The sequence below is a fragment of the Jaculus jaculus genome, chromosome 3 (assembly GCF_020740685.1).
Source record: "Jaculus jaculus isolate mJacJac1 chromosome 3, mJacJac1.mat.Y.cur, whole genome shotgun sequence".
NCBI lineage: Eukaryota > Metazoa > Chordata > Mammalia > Rodentia > Dipodidae > Jaculus > Jaculus jaculus.
The window spans coordinates 40,082,890-40,096,814 of NC_059104.1; the positions used below are offsets into that span (position 1 = coordinate 40,082,890).

Genomic DNA, 13,925 nt, shown 5'->3' on the forward strand with positions numbered 1-13,925 from the left:
ATATATGTATCCTAGCAACAAATGCTTGGACTTTCTATGTGACTTGGGATAAAACTTGGTAGCAGAGGCCAATAAGCTATACAGAGGCGATAAGTGAGGGAGGAGAGGGGAGGCCTTAAGGGGATTGTATTGTATATATGTAAGTAGAAGAACAGATTAGTCAGGGGTTAAAAAGCCTAAGTGAGGTCAGGGGAAGAGATTGAATAAAGGAAGGAAGGGCAAAGGGCTAATCAAAATCTAAGAGTGTATGAATAAATAATATGGAAGCCTACTTTTTTTATATAATGGAAAACCCAGAATCCATAGATTATAACTCAAAAATTTTCAGTGCCAGGGATGGAATACCTTTTAGTGAGTTGTTGGCCAGGGGTGTCCCTAATGCCTCCAAAACATTATAGTCATTCCAAGGCTCTTAGTTTCCCACCAGAAAGAGATGGTAAGACCATATTGCTGAAAACTTTACATGCTTGAGCTACAAGGTCACCAAGAAATCTTGGTGGAGCTTAGCTGAATACCTCCTCTGTAGAGACCAGCTTACCAAATGCTAGAAAATGCTATGCTGCATGCAGATCCATAGGAGAGAGAGAGAAGTTACCAGCAGAGTTAGGCAAAAGTGGACACTGCAAGCCTTATGTTTGGTTAGCCAAGCCAAATGTGCCAACAGATGCAATAGTGGCATGTCTGTTATAGGGGAAATCAACCCCTGTCTAATTGGACTGGAAGCCCACTCCACTGGAGGTAATATATGCCTGATAGTAAAAACCTATTATAGGGGAGTCACCATTATCTGACCTCTCGGATGACTCAGAAGGCACCATTGTGCTGAGAAGAAGAAATAGAGGAGTGTTCAACACTGAAACATCTCTGTCACATCTTCCAAGGTTCATGGCCTGTGGAATAGGTGAATGAATGAATTTAAGAGCCACAGGAAGTGTCAGACTCCTTGCAATGTGCTCTTCCAGACACAAAACGGTGCAGATACCCACAACCTCACAGTGCCTGGCACTACCTACACAAGACAATCATAACAGGAGGAAAAGATGATGATTCAAAATAAAAGAGAAACTGATTGAGGGGGCAGGTGATATGATGGAGAATGGAGTTCTGCAGGGGAAAGTGAGAGGGGAGAGAATTATTGTGCTTTTGTCTATAATTGTGGAAATTGTCAATAATAAAAACAGTTGATAGGTTTCTTTTATTTTACTTTTGGATGATTGTTTCAAGAGCCAACTTTATAGTGGCAGGGAAAGGATGATAGAGCAGAGGCTGGACATTTCTCCTTGCAGCAGCTTGTGGAAGAAAGCAGCAGGAATGGAAGCTGATCTCCTGCAATGTGTGGGGCAGCAGCTAGCTCTAAGAACCCTAAGTCCAATCCCAGAAAAACCATTCTTCCAGCATGACTCCACCTTCGAAAATGCCACCCACTTGGGACCAAGAGTTCAAATAACATGAGTTTATGGGGGAGGCATCTGACTCAAACCACCAAAGGAGCAAAAATCAAAGTGTTGATGGGGCTCTTAAAAACAGTAAGCTCAGGAATCAATGACAGACCCTGTCTCAAGGAAAAATGCATTGAGGGCTTGAGAGTGGAAAGCCAGCATGCCAATCTATCTCTTCTTAGTATATAAATTGTACACATGTGTCTGCACACATATGGGCATAAAACCCCCTCCCCATTAGCCCCTCCTTGGTGAGCTATAGGGGTCAGGATTATAGAGATAGCCCACAGTTCTTGGTATGATAAATGTCTCTGTATATCATGACCCAACATGTGGCTCTGACATTGTTTCTGGCCCCACTTCTGCTAAATTTCCCTGAGCCTTGTTTGGTTCAATTTTGGTCTGCTTCAATGATGTGGTGCTGGGGGCCTCTGGGGCTCTGGCTCTCTGGTTTGGTAGAGTTGATTTTTCTCTGTGTTAGTCTCCTTCCCCCTTGTGCTGGTATCCTGTTCATCAGGAAACAGCATCCTTGCTTGTCTCGCCAATTTTCCTTAGTTTCAGTCAGGGCCCTTTGGAGGTATGATGGGGTGGCTGTCTCCTTAGAATCTGCATCTACCTGAAAAAGAGAAGCAGATTCTCCAACAGAAAGTAAGTTAGCACCAGGACAATTGAGATAACCCTTACCATTTTTTTTTTTTTTACAGAGTTTAATAGGTGTAGGCCCTCTTGTAGCCCATGACTGATGGTAGCTTGATATTGGAGAGTGGGCTTATGTTTGGATATGGTTCTGACTTGTTTCCCAGCTCCAGGTAAGGGTCCCTTACCAATGAGGGGATCCGTTAGCCAAATCAAGAGCAGTTGGTTCCCACCATGGCTATGTGCCACTATTGCACTTGTATGGCCATCACAACAGGTTATTTGATGCTAAGTAGGCTGGACCATGAGTTGCTTGGACAGATATTGGTCATTTCCCCCAGTCTCCCATTTAGCACCTTCTGGCACTAGACACTCTGGCTGGGGACTGACTCTCTCCTGGTTTCCAGCCATGCCGTTCCATTTTACGTGTCAGCTGCATTTGGTGTCTTCAGCAATAGGGTCTTACCACTAACCTTTGGTGGATCATCAAGTACTCTGACAGAAATTTGTCATTCCTTTAGGAAACTTTGTTGGTTTCTCTGATCAAAAACTCATTGTGGGTGACAGCCCCATGCTGGTACTGGAAGTTACAGGTCAGTGGCCACTAAGAAAATGAGGAAAAAGATAACTAATATACAAGAGTTAGAGAGGAGAGAGAGAGAGAGAGAGAGGGAGGGAGGGAGGGAGGGAGGGAGGGAGGGAGGGAGGGAGGGAGGGAGGGAAGATGTAGAAGATTTAATTAGACTTGATCCTACCCTCTCCAGTGTCTTGTGATTCAGGTGTTTCCTGTAAGGGCCTGGTGAAGGTTCAGCCATTTGGTCTGCCTTTTAGGAAGTAGAATTTTATGGTACAATTGCCATTTGGGTCTAGATTAGTGTTTCACACCCCTTGGATGCCCTCCCATCCCACACCATCCATCCTAGTGTCTAGTGCATGATATGCTTGCTGGGTATGTAAGGTATCTTGGGTAGATTCAGGTTAGGTGCTGTAGATTGAGTGAGACTATGTGGCAATTTTTTTTCTGTGATTTGGTAAGTTCACTGTTAATTATCTGTTTCAGGATCAATCTTTTTTTCACAAATTTCTTTGTGTCATTTTTTTTCTTACTGCTGTATAGATTTCCATTGTGTAGATATACCAAGTCTTAGTTATCCATTCTTCTAGTGATGGACATCTGGATTGATTCCAGCTCTTACCTATTACGAATTGAGCCACTACAAGCATGGTTGAGCAAAGCTTTCTGGCCTGTGGTTTGAAGGTTTTAGGGTAGATGCCCAGTAAGGGAATAACTGGGTCTATTGGTTTCTCAATAGTCAGCTTATTCAAGAGTCTTCATATTGCTTTCCAAAGTGGTTGTACCATCCTACATTCCCACCAACAGTGGATGGGCGTTCGTACTTCTCCACATCCTCACCAGCATTTATTTTCATTTGATATTTTGATGTTGGCTATCCTTATTGGGGTAAGGTTGAATCTCATAGTTGTTTTAATTTGCATTTCTCTGATGATTAGGGATGATGAACACTCTCTTAAGTGTGTGTTTTCCAGTTGTATTTCTTCCTCTGTGAACTTCCTGTTCAGCTCTTGCCCCATTTTGTGAGTGGGGTGTTTCACTTCTTACTGTTTAGATTTTTGAGTTCTTTATAGATTCTAGAGATTAGGCCTCTGTCAGTTGGATAACCTGCAAATATTTTCTCCCATTCTGTGGGTAATCTTTTAGCTTTGTTTATTGCATGCTTGTTTGTAAAGAAACTCTTCAGCTTCATGTGATGTGCATGGTGAAGTGTGTGGATCAAGTTTCAGTTTCCTGCATGTGGTTATCCAGTTTGTACAGCACAATTTCTTAAACATGCTGTCTCTTTCCAGCCTGTATTGCTCAGGCTTTTGTTCAATATCAAGTAGCCATAGTTGCTTGACCCAAAGTCTGGATCTTCAAGTCTATTCCATTGGTCTATACTCCTGTTTTTATGCCAGTACTATGCTGTTTTTATTACTATGGCTTTGTAATATAGCTTTAGATCAAGTACGGTGATGCCACCAGAGGTATTTCTTCTGTTGAGGATATGTTTGTATATGCAAGGCCCTCTGCCTTTCCATATGAAAATTGAGATCATTTTTACTATCTCTGTGAAGAACACTGTATGGATGTTAATTGGAATTGCATTAAATATATATATATTGCCTTTGGTAGGATTGTCACCTTCATAATGTTAATTCTGCCTATCCAGGAGCATGGGAGGTCTTTCCATTTTCTCAAGTCCTTCTCAATTTCTTTTTTGAGTGTTTTTATGTTTTTGTTGTATAGATCTTTCACTTCTTTGGTTAACGTTATTCCAAGGTATTTTTTGTTGTTGTTTTTGCTTTTGAAAATGGGACTATGTCCATCATTTCTTTCTCTGTATCTTTGTCATTTGCATATAGAAATGCTACTAATTTTTGTGCATTGATTTTGTATCCTGCAACTTTGCTATAGGAGTTAATCACCTTCAGGAGTTTTGTGATGTGTTCATTGTGGTGATTAATCTGCTCTGAGTTTAGCTTTGATCGATGGTATGCGTCCAGGAATTTATCCATCTCCTCCACATTTTCCAGTTTTGTGGAGTAGAGGTTTTTGAAATAAGTCCTGATGATTCTCCCAATTTCACTTATGTCTGTTGTGATCTCTCTTTTTTCATTTTGAACTTTGTTAATTTGAAGCTTCTCCTTTTTTTTGCTTGATCAAATTGGCCACGGGGTTGTCAATCTTGTTTATTTTTTCAAAGAACCAGCTCTTTGTTTGGTCAATTGTCATAATTGTTTCCTTGGTTTCCAATTCATTAATTTCTGCTCTGATTTTAATTATTTCTTTCCTTCTGGAGCTCTTTAAGATGGATTTTCTTGTTTTATCCAGTGCCTGTAGGTGGATGGTTAGGTTATTGATTTTGGATCTTTCTGTCTTTTTATGAAGGAATTGAGTGCTATGAATTTCTCCCTGAGTACCACATTCATTGTGTCCCATAAGTTTTGATATGATGTGTCCTCATTGTCATTCAATTCCAGTAATTTTGCAATTTCATTTTTTTCATGCACTATCCATTTATTGTTTAAAAGTGTGTTATTCAGTTTCCAGTTGCTGTTGGGATTCTTGGTGGGACTTTTGTCATTGATTTCTAGCAATGTAGCATTGTGATCTGATATCATGCAGGGAATTGTGTCAATTTTACTAAATATGTGGAAGCAGTCTTTCTGACCCAGTATATGGTCTATTTTAGAGAATGTTCCATGGCTGCTGATAAGAATGTGTAGTCTGTGTATTTGGGGTGGAAAGCTCTGTAGATGTCCATTAGGTCTAAGTGATCTATGGTTTTGTTGAGCTCTTTTACTTCCCTGTTGAGTTTCTGTTTGGATGATCTATCTATTACTGTTAATGGTGTATTGAAGTCCCCAGCTATGATGGTGTTGGTGGTTATTTCTGTTTTATTGTCAAGTAGGTTTTGTTTTATGAACTGTGGTACAGGGGCATGTTTGGAGCATACAGATTTATAATTGTAATATACTCTTGATAAGTAGGAAGTAGCCTTCTTTGTTTTTGTTGATTATTTTGGTTTGAAGTCTATTTTATCCAATATTAATATAGCTACACCTGCTTGCTTCTTATTCCCATTTGCTTGGAATATTGTTTTTCACCCTGAGAAGGTGTTTGTCTTTAGTAGTGAGGTGGGTTTCTTGAAGGCAACAGATTGAGGGGTCCAATTTTTTGATCCATTGTGTTAGGTTGTGTCTCTTGATGGGTGAATTAAGGCCATTAATATTTAGGGTAATGACTGTGATATTTGATTTGATCCCTGCAATATTTTGTTGGTAGATGTGTTTTGTTGTTTTCATGGGTTTTGAAGGTGTTTTTTTTTTTTTTTTTTTTGTTTTGTTTTGCCTACTCTGAGTTTGGTTATTGTGATCTGCTTCTTGTAGGCATTTGAGTTTGGTTATTTGTTTCTTCTCTGTTGGGAATTTCCTGAAATTCTCTCTGTAGGTTTGGTTTTGTGTTCATATAATTGTAAAGCTGAGTTTTGTCATGGAAAGTTTTTCTTTCACCATCTATTCTGAGGGATACCTTTGCTGGGTAGAGTAGTTTGGTTTGGAAACCATAGGTTCTTAGACTTTGGAGTGTTTCATTCCAGGCCCTTCGAGCTTTCAGGGTTTCCATTGAGAAGTCTGAGGTAATTCTGATGGGGTTACCTTTGAAAGTGGTGTGCTGTTTTTCCCTAGCTGCTTTTTGTATTTTCTCTTTGGTGTCAATGTTTAGAGTCTTAATGATAATATGTCTTGGAGAGGTTCTCCTTTGGTCCAGTCTGTTTGGAGTTCTCTTGGCTTCTTGTATCTTGATGGGCCTTTCTTTTAAGAGACTGGGGAAGTTTTCTTCAATTATTTTGTTAAATAAGTTCTCGATGCTTTTGTTCTGAAATTCTTCTCCTTCTGGTATTCCAATGATTCTGATATTAGGACATTTAAGCACATCCCACAATTCCCTCATGCTCTGTTCATAGGAACTTTTGAACTTACTGAAATTTTTGAACTCTCAAACTGTTTCTTCCATCTTGCCTTCCAGGTCAGTGTTTCTATCCTCCACTTCACTGACTCTGTTCTTGAGAGCCTCTAGAGAGTTTTGGACTTGTTCAAGTTTGCATTTTCTACTACTTTTCTATGTATCATTTCCATTGCTCTGTCAAGCTCCCTTTTCACATCATTTTCTGATTATCCTGATGATTCTTGGAATTCATCCTTGCATTTATGTCTTCATTTAGTTTGGCTAGCTGATTTTTAAGGTCCTCTTTTTTTTCACTCTCCCTCATATTTCTTAACTCTCTTGGAAGTCCTTCAAATCACTTATCAATTTATTTTAGCTTAGTGATGGTATCATCCACATGATTTTCAGTCCTTTGTTGCTTTCCTACAAGTTCTACCAGTAGGTTGGTCAGGTTTGCATTGCACATAGCTTCAATTTGATGTTCTGATCCTAATGACTCTTCTATGTTTTGGTTAGATGAATTATTCATTGTAGGACTGGGTGATCTAACTGGATTTCCTTGCATTTGATTTTTCATGTTATTTTTTTTTTGCTCTGTGGTCTACCCATGACAGTGTATGGGCACATAGGTGGGTGGATGAGTCTGGGCTCTAGTGCAATGGGAATCTGAGGCAGCCTGGGGCAGTTGCCAAGCAGCCTGGGCTTTGGCTTCCACTTGCCAAAGCTGCCTTTCTAATGCCTGACAGGGGCGCCAAAGTTGCCTGAATTCTGAAGTGGTAATGTGCCAAAGTTGCCTGCCTTCCAGCTTGGAGGGGGACTGAGTTTTCAGTCCCTGAAGCAGTCCAAACTCTGGCTGGGAACACTGGGACCTGGAAACAGTCTGTGCTCCCCCACCACTGGAGAATGGGGGATGGCCAGGGTTGGCCAGGGATGGAACTCTGAGCTGGCATAAGCGAGACACAGTCTGGGCTTGTGTGGCACTTACTGTGAGACTGGGCTTGCTGAACATGCAGTGGCAGGAGCAGTAATGTGGGAAAATGTGCAAAGCAGTTTAAGCTTCCGCATGTAGGGATCAATCGGTGCGAAATCAGAGCGTGGCGGCAGTGGCGGTGGGCCCGGTGGCCATGGAGGCTGGGAGCAGGGTGGGGTGCAGCAGCAGGGCACAGAGGCTATTTGGTAGGAGGGGTTGTCCACCCGCCCATGAGGGGATCCACGATTCCCTGTCACCCCCCACCCCAAGCCCTCCCACTGACAAGAAGACCCAGAAAACCCTTCATGTCTTGCCTTTCTTTCCCTTGGATTTTCAGTGCAGCTAGGTGGTCGCCATCTTGGCCAGAAGTCTAAATTTTTTCTTTTTTAATCTTTCTGTGCATGTGTGTTCATGTGTGAGTGCCAAAGAACATACGTGGAGATCAGAGGATGCCCACTGGTATCAGTCATCTGCTTTTCCATTGTTTAAGGTCTTGTCTCTGATTGTTTTCTGTTATTTAACACAGGTTAGCTAACTCATGAACTTTCAGAGATTCACTTATTTCTTCCTTCCATCTCACTGTAGGTACATTGTAATTCCAAGTGTGTAGATTTGCATGAGTTCTGGGCATTCAATTTCACATACTCATACATGAAGGAGCAAATATTTTTACTTAATACACAATCTTCCCAGCCCCAAATCTTATTTTTCACACCCCTTAATAAAATTTCATAAAGTAGGTTTACATATGAGAGGAGAATACTGCCACTAAGACATGGGCTAGGGAATTCTACACTATGGTAAAATATATGCCTTGAAGTTTACCCACAGTGCATTATGATTTCTGCTCTGAGTCTCTACTCTGAATATGAAAAGTACAATAATAATAGTGCTAACTCTGAGGAACTTACTTTGTGATGAGAAGTTTCAGCCTTAAGAGACTTCCTATAGTTCATCGAGTTTCTAAAGCTGGACCAAGGACAGATCCAAGTGCAATAGCATACTGTTCAGATAGGCACATTAATCTACAAAAAAAAAAAATGTCAAACTTTAGAAAAACATAGATATAGTTTATCAGAAGAGCAAAACACCAAATAGAATTAAATTTCCACCAATTCCATATCAGGAATTATCAGTCAGAGAAAAGAACACCAAACTCCACAACACACATAGACTTTTAGAAGAGTTTTGTTATTAAATTACAGCCTGGATAACTGAAAAGTAATGTAAGAAAAATATTGTTGAGGTAGTTAGTTTTTTTAGAAAAATCCTTTTTTGTAAGGCACATCACAATATGGACAGGTAACACTAAAGGTGCTTCTAATATCTTGAAAGCACTGATAAATAATGATTTCCAAGTATGATTTTATCATTGGGTAAATGTACATGATGTTGTTAAAGCAGAATAGTTGATTTTGCAATTTAGTATATTTTGATATTTTTATTTTTTTATTTAAGAGAGAGATAAAGGGAGAGAGAATGGGTTCACCAGGGCTTCCATCCACTGCAAACAAACACCAGCTACATCTGGTTTATGTAGGTCCTGGGGAACTGAACCCAGATCCTCTGGCTTTTTAGGCTAGTGTCTTAACCATGAAGCCATCTCTCCAGCTCCAATTTACATTAATTTTTCACATTCAAATTACTTCTTAAAACTTTCAGTTTTGTAAACAACTGGAAAGCACTCTTTTCATTTTCAAGTATGATTGAGATTTTCAAAAAGTAATAATATTAAGTGTAGCTGCTATATAAAAGAAATCAGTCTGATAAGGTGTACATATCTGCACAACAGTGGCACCTAGACTAAGTGGATAACCAATGGCTTTCTGATTGGCTAATAGATCCACTCAGTGCTAAGGAACCCATAGCTGGAACTGTAGGCCAAGTTAAGAATCCTGTGGACAAGATTATGGACTCCATCTAGTTTTTAGCTCAAATGGAGACTATAAACAACAAAATCTCTAAACTAACAATGCTTATCCTCATGAGCCTATGCTGATCTTATTCTCCATTGGACAATATGATTTTTCTTTTTCAGAAAGCTGGTGGAACTGAGGACAACCAAAATCTATCAACAAGACACTATATCTGGCTCCCTGAAAGGAGGTGAATTATCCTTCAACTATTAGCTAGGGCCCAGGTGAAACTACAGACGAATTGGTGAGATGAGCAAGAGTACTATTTCCATGGTGAGCTTGACAACCTGAGCCAGGGTGAAGGAGACAGATAATTAGGATACACAAAATGCACCAAATCAGAAGTCCAGAAGCTTCTGAGATCTCAACATTGGGCTAGACTTGAAACATACACACCAAGGCTCAGAGAATTTTGGGAAAGAGGAAGCGAAAGACTGTAAGAGCCAAAGGGTGGGAGGGAATATCCAGAGGCAGCCTCCAAAAAAAATTACTGACTTTTACTCTCACCACTCATAACCCACAAACCCATGGTGAATATCAGTAGTCCCACTGAGGGGGAACCTCAGTGGAATATGGACAAAGAGGAGGAAAATCATGGTAGAAATACATGTTCTGTCCATAATAGTTTCTGTTTAATAATTAAAATTATGAAAGTCAACAAATGAATGTAAGACATTGTTTAAATTAAAGTTTTTAAGAATATTAAATTGAATGTCAATAAAGAGTCTTGTAATTGTATTATTTATGGTTTTGCTAAATTGAATATAGTTTAGAATTTTATATCCCCTGTATAACTTTGTCACTTACTTTATTATTAAATTTCTACAGAAAATATTGAAGGTCCTTTTATCACTTAAAAAAAAGTTAATAGCAATCAAACCTTTCTCTGAAAACTGTAGTACAATATGACTTTTTAACTGTAAGAACATTTATAATGATAAATATATGTACTATTGAAGAGTCTGATTAATATGAAGAAAACATTAGCAGACTAAAGCAGCTGTGATAATGCAATGATTTAAAACAACAAAATGCATTTTTAAATATTAAGTCAATAACTTTCTTCTGAAATATAAAATTGCTTGGCACAGAAAATTAATATGATTTCTTGCATGTAAATTGCCACATTTTAAACAATAGATATCTCCCAGAACCATTTTAATCTTTGCTATATTTTATATATAGTACTTTCAAAATCATATTTCATTGTTGACATATTTCAAATAAAGAAAATGGACTGTTGTAATTCTTTGTATGCTGTTTTCATTCAATTAGCTCTATCTTTCTTTTCTAAGCAAACAAGATGGCAATTTACTCAAAGTAGGCCCATAATAACATATATCAACCAGAGTTGAGCAAACACAACACTGCCCATGTTACACCTTTTTAAAATTAAACAACTTTAAATAAAAGCAAACATGAACATAAATAGTGTTTCCCTTTGGAATTTGACTGTTGACAGAAAATGATAAAAATGTAAAAATGGTTTGAATTTGAAAGGAAGTTAAATAATTCAGGAAATGTTTTATTAACTGATAGCAGACAGAACAGGATTTTGGTCTTCTCATTATGCAGCAGTGAAACAATAAAATATATGATATGTGACATTTTTTTAAAGGTTCCTCCTAACTGCATTAAAATTTCAAAAGGTAGTTGAAAACCACATACTTATCAAGCACTTACAAAAGTAAAATTCTGTTTAAATATCTTTTTGTTTCCTTTAAATGTTACTTGCAACATTGTCAAAGGTGAATGAAAATGTCTTGCTATGGTCTTAGTTTTAAAAAAGGCATTGTGGTTAGCATTTTCAACATACTCTAACAGAAATTCAGCAGAAGTAAAGTTTGAAACCACAAGTAGGTACTTAATTTCTTTTAATATATTTCTTTGAGAACATTTACTGTTAGCCACATGGCAATATGATACATTATTACTCATAAAATAAAATCAAATGTTATCTTCTCTCCCATAATGTTAACCAAATCTTCATTTTCTCATCAATTTGAAAGTAGATAAAAATATAATAAATAATATTCTTTAGTAAAATAGAAACATCGATGTTTAAAATTATAGAAATATACTTATTTAACTAATTTTATATATTTTAATTTTTGATTCTAGGTGTGAAATGAAACACAGGCTTAGTAAGTACATTAAAATTTGTGTTAAATGCCTACTTACCATTATATAATCAAATTTAGACAGTAGTGTTGAAATGTATGGAATTATGTGCTCATAGGCTTAGATTAAAGATCTTTTATTGAATAGATACATGACAATTTTTTTATTCTTAGTTTCTTTATCAGTAAATGTGAGCATAATTAAATAGTTACATTAATAATCATATGAAGGATGAACATAGAAGACATGGGAAAGGCAATGTTAGCTGGCCAGTTTTTTCATTTATCTCGGCTTCTCCTGTATTCTGCACAGTGCCTGCTCAAGGAATGATCGTCATACAAATTGACAAACAAGGGAATAGGTAAATAATGAATAGGTAAATGAGCTAATTGTCCAATTTAACTCTGCCTTTCCTTTTGTAAGCTGGCAATTTTAGCTGAAAAGTTCATTTTAATTGTCTATATATTATAGAACTTTATTATTGAACTAGCAAGATAGTTAGGATTACATAGCAAGAAGGCAAAAAGAAACACTCTTTGGTAAAACTTATAGCATCATAATTGTTATTGCTTACTTGGTATCTGGAACTTGATGTATGTATTCTGTAAAACTAAAGAAAACATTTATAAATTTTGTCATAGCATTTATTATCAACCATCTTCTGGTACTTAAATCACAATATGAAAGAGATGAAATATAAAATAATACATTCACATGAGTGACATTATTAGTATGAAGATTCATTAGAAATTACCTTGATGGCCAGGCTTGGGGGCACACGCCTTTATTCCCAGCACTAGGGAGGCAGAGGTAGGCAGATTGCTGTGAGTTTGAGAACACCCTGAGACTACATGGTAAATCTCAGGTCAGCATAGGCCACAGCAAGACCTTACCTCAAAAAAAAAAAAAAAAAAAAAAAAAGAAAGAAAGAAAGAAAGAAAAGAAATTACCTTTATGTAAGTCAAAGCAGGTAAACTTAGTGTGATGCCATAAAATTCTGATACTGATAAAAATATTAACACACAAAAACCCCAAAGGTACAAATGGTGAGTAATACATAATTCACTTAATTATTCCAGAAATAGGATGTTACTCACCATCATGATGAATGTGAAAACATGAACAAAGTTCCCTGTCATAATACACAGCTAGATTATTTGTACAGAGTTTTTGACTTTCTACCTGGAGTCATTAGTTTATAGACACTGAAAAAAGGATAACAATATTTTATAAGAGAATGTCATAAAAGTATTTTATAATTTGATTAATGAAGTTAAATAATGTATGGAGAGTCCACAGACTTTTATGCCACTATTGAAAGTGTGAGTGTGTCTGTGAAAACATATGATAATGGCACTAGGTTTCTTCTTGTTTACCTGAGAAGAAATATTTGGGTACAATTTCTATAAATTTTCCTAGTATATTATGTACTTTGTACATCTGAAGAAATATATTGTATGCTTGATATTGTATAAGTAAACATACTGTGTCTTAAGCATATAAAAGTTTTGCATTTTGAGGCAAAACCCACCCATTTAAGGAGTTAGAAATGGTTAAAAAAATGACTATACTATAAGCCTACCAGAGTTAAAACAAAATAAAATTTGATGAATTCATATACATGTAAATAGGACTTCTGGATAAGATTGCAGTGTAGTAGCTATGCCAAAACAGCCTATAGGGGAAATAATCAGAAAAATAGCAAAATACACTCTTCTAGCAAAGAAGTGAAGGTGTATAAGGAATTATTAACCTCAGTAGAGAAGCACAAGAAACCCAGACTTTCTAACAACCACAGAAGCAGGCAGAATCAGCTCCTGCAGCCCTGCTGCTCTGTGTGGCCACCAGGCTTTGTCTGAGGTGCAGAAGAAGCCAGGTGGAGGGATTTTCCACTCACACCTGCCTCCTCTCAAATTCAAGAAACCTGAAGGAAAAGACAGAGGTACCAGCTGAACAGCTAGTCAGGAAGAAGATCATAGGGACCAGCTATGCAGCTCCAGTATAACTTCAGGTACAAGCCACAGCCTCATCTCCCCCAAACACCAGTGCCAGCAACCATAGCAGACCTGGAGAAGGGAGATCAGCTACAAAGCATCCAGTACAGTTGATCAGAACAGCAGACCCACTGACAACCACCCTAGCAGAGCCCACAGCACATAAAGCCGGACCAAGCAGGCACACAACATACCTGAGATCACTGCTATCACAAAAAGTAACAGAGCCTACTTACACCAGGACAGAACACACCACAAAACCTGATATATAGGCCTGCATTAGAGGTGCTACTTGTACCTTCCATGTCAGGGAAGGTTATGTCTTAGATTTGATTGATGGTTGGC

General features: G+C 37.9%; 1 long non-coding RNA gene across 1 annotated transcript; it reads right to left on the reverse strand.

Annotated features, from left to right (window-relative positions):
• Nucleotides 1-2,655: 2,655 nt before the first annotated feature.
• Nucleotides 2,656-12,383, reverse strand: LOC123459249. Its single transcript, XR_006636146.1, has 3 exons — nucleotides 12,341-12,383; nucleotides 8,461-8,574; nucleotides 2,656-2,679 (listed from the first exon to the last, which is right to left on the reverse strand). It is a non-coding gene; the product is annotated as an uncharacterized LOC123459249 (long non-coding RNA).
• Between the last annotated feature and the right edge of the window lie 1,542 nt (nucleotides 12,384-13,925).